The following is a 3,866-nucleotide window of genomic DNA, read 5'->3' as shown; positions in this document are numbered from 1 at the left end:
GTAACGCCGCTGCACGCGCGGGCTCGGCCTCCGCTACCCGCGCCCGCAGAAATGGTCGCGGCCGTCCCCGCCGCCGGGCCCGGGCGAGGAGGGAGGAGACGGGGGAGGGCCGCAGCCCCGCGCATGCTCCGCCGGTCGCGGCCCCTTCCCGCCTGCTGCCGGGGGAAAGCGACCGCTGCTCCCCCGCCTCGGGGGGCCATGGGGGTTTTGTACTCGCCTTGCAGGGAGGCACGGGAGCGGGACGGCAGCTTCCCAGGAACCTGCGACTGAAAAAGTCGAGCGGCTCGACCACCCCCGACAGCACACCTACGGGGAAAGCTTTGGGCTGAAGCCAGCTGGGAAAGGCTGGGCTGCGCTCGCTTTCAGAGCTATAAAGGGAAAATTGGGTCCTGCAAAGTGATTCACTCTGCTGTGAATCACTGACACCTATCTTGGCATCTTCTATGGGCTGGCTAAATTACACAGCCAGGGCTCAGTCATCAATGATTCTTTTCACTACAAAGAGAGAACGTCAGAAGTTTAATTGCATCACAACTTGCTCTTTAAAATATCAGTAAATAAATAAATAAATAGCAGTGGCACAAATGACAATACTCATGTAAGCTAATTCTGAACATTTTCATAAATTTAAATTTATCCCTTACAGACACAGAACATCAACAAATCCCTAGGGATCGGAGGAAGACATTTTCACCAGCTGAACAAAAGATTGCAGCCACAGTGCTTCTCAGGACTATAGGATCTGCTTCCAAAATGAGAGGTAGACCACAGTGGGTTTTCTTCAAAAAAACACCTCATCATGTCGTAGTTGTAAAGGCCCACGTGCAGGGGTCAGCTGGAAACACAGTAATATTAGAAATCTCAATACTTGCTAACTGCTGAAAAAAAATGGCTGAAAACTCTGTTTGAAAAGATGAAGATTGGTGCCTTTACAACTGAAACACATCTCACAGTGGAACTGTTCAATCCCCCATGAATGTATAATATTGTTATAGTATAAGCTCGGAAGAACACAAAAATGTAGGAGAAAGGTAACTGATTGGACCATGAGCACTAAAATAAAAGCAGTTTCTTTTTTTCCATTAGGAATCACTGTATTTAATACTCAAGCCTTTGCATTTAATTCAGATGAAATAGTGATAATATCTGATGCTCTAGTTTACATCAGACTCACTCCTCTAAATTAATCTCTGTGTGATCCACAGATTCAAAGCAACGGAAAATAACTTTCAGAAATGCATTTATAACACCTGAATCCTTACGTACAGTTGGGCTTCTACTCTTGGAGCTGTACCAGAATTAGGGAATGCAGGATATTTTGGATAAAACCCTTTCAAACACAGTGGTATGTAAGAACAAAACAGCCTTATTTACATGTTGCCTGGTAAATTACGAGAAAAATTACGGTATTAGAGAGGACCTTCCATCTCTTAGAATACAAGCAGCTTCCACACAAAAGCCTAGAGTAACCTCTTCCTCTGTCCTCCTTAGCATATATATATATGTGCACACACTACAGGGATCTCAAAACTACAGAATATTACTGCTATAGAATGAAAAGATCAAGTCTTACTTGAATGTGGCTTGATATTCTATCCCAGATTTGTATTAATTCATCAGTTTATTGTCTGTCTAATGTTAATATTCAGAAAATGTCTATTTTCCCTCCATTTACCTTTCCTGATATTTACTTCTATACCCCTTGAACATTTCCCGAAAAGCATTGTGAGCATGCATTTCTAGGCCTCTACACATTTAGTCAGTCAGACAAAAGTCACCATATGATAGAAGGACAGTAAATGTATTTTAAACACACTGAAATAAGATATCTGTAAAGCAGTGAGATCAGAAGAGGAACTCGATGATAACAGTGCAAAGAAATTGCTGGTTAAAAATACGCAAGTAATATGCCTCCATGCGACTTGTTCTGTGGAATTACGTCTTGTGTTCAAATATGTTTATTTTATACAATATGCTTCTGTTTATGTGGTAAAGATTTATATTTATGGGAAGTCTTTTTAATACTATATCCCAATTCCATACGGTTTGTTATTCCTTAGTGATAAATTGGCACTTGCTTCCCTGAGCCTCCTTAACAAGAAAAGAAGCCAAAGGACTCTGTAGGGGCTGGAACTGATGGTAGGGAGAGAAAAAGATTCAAACCTGCCACCATCAGAAAAGTATGACTGTAACAGCCACTCTGGTTCTTGAAATTGGACTAGATGATCTTTCGAGGTCCCTTACAACCCTTAAGATTCTGCGATTCAATGATTCTGTGAAATTGCAAGCAAAAAAAAAACCCTGCCAGGAAAGCTGAGGCCAAACACAGACACAGACACAGACACAACTCCTTTCCCCATTGATCGGGAGCTCCCACAGAGGAGAGGCACTGGCTGACACTTGCTGTAACCAGCACAGGGCACACCTGCAAGGCCAAGCTCTGGTTTTTGCTCAGTGGGCCCAGAACTCCCTGCTAGTCCATTGGTGAGCTTCTAGGACACGTGGCAGATAATACACAATGTCTACTAATTATGACAAAATATATTTCATCATTATAGAAAAATGACTGGGTAAAAGTGCTGCCTTTGTTTCTCACTACATCTGTTTTCATCTGGCATCATTTACATCACCTACTACTACAAACTCCTCTTCCCAATGCAGAGACAACATGGTGAAGAGCATAAGCTCTTCTATTTTGGTCTTTATTTTGGCTCATATACAATCAACCCATTTTCTATTCTAGAACTATTTATTTCCAGTAATGACTCATGAGCCAGAAAGAATACCACTTGCCTATCAGATGCCAAGGAGAACTTACAGGAATAGCAATTAGAATGCTTTTTATTGTGGTGAGTGCAGTTGGTATAGAGCCTAGAGAAATATCTGAAATGCACCCTTTTAGTGCTATTTTTCCAGTTGTTTTATAACCACACTTCAAGGCTTTTCATCTAGCTGATGAAAACAAAAAGCAGAGGAAAGCAGAAAAAAACAATCAACTCCAAACCCCATCTGGCCAGGTTTATGCCTAGGTGGTAGACATTCCTTACTTTTGTGGATTTGCTTTTCCTACTTTATTATACTAAATGATATATGAAATATTCTAGTTCTGAAAAGGAAAACATATGTTGGGAGAGTCACTAATGATCTTCATGTGAGGCATTAGATATATCTGACAATAAGTCATATATTTTACATGTATGTGTGTACTATGAATGGTCCTCTCAAGTTTCAGTGCAATCATCAACAGAATGGGAAATTAATCACACATGACCCTGAGGGTTTGTATTCTACAAATCATTTTTTATATAGCACTTATCTGTATGCCACCCAAGATGAAGAGAAGGACTTAAGACACTAGAATCAACAAAACCAAAGAGAACGGTAATAACTCTTGAGATATGACCATTTATTCAAGTTCGTGCAGCTTTACCAGCAGCTTTTCCTATGCTTATTAAACTTACATTTTTTGGTCCACAAAGCTTACAAGCTTTTCTAGCTTCTACAACATAGTATGATGCAATTCTTAAATGAGATGTTCTTAACCATTTCACTTCATAAAATGAACTTTAAAAAATACCAGCCCAAATCTTTCAACTTAGCTTCAAGGAAATGACAACTTCTAATACTTTTGAAACTACTGACCTCAGTTTATTCCTATTGGACTTTTTTTTTCCCTGATAATAAACAGTTTGTAGCTTCAAACTTCAGCATGATTTTCTGACAGAGCTACACTGCAGATTGAGTGATACTTTTTCCTTGGAAACACATAGTTCAGAAGGGATTATTTGAGTGTCTTCTCCCTCATTTCTAGGGAAAAAAAAGGCACTTTTGAACCAATATACAAACCAGAGAGTGACAAAGAATTT

The sequence above is a fragment of the Colius striatus genome, chromosome 7 (assembly GCF_028858725.1).
Source record: "Colius striatus isolate bColStr4 chromosome 7, bColStr4.1.hap1, whole genome shotgun sequence".
Classification (NCBI taxonomy): Eukaryota; Metazoa; Chordata; class Aves; order Coliiformes; family Coliidae; genus Colius; species Colius striatus.
Note: the sequence above shows the minus strand (reverse complement) of the source record.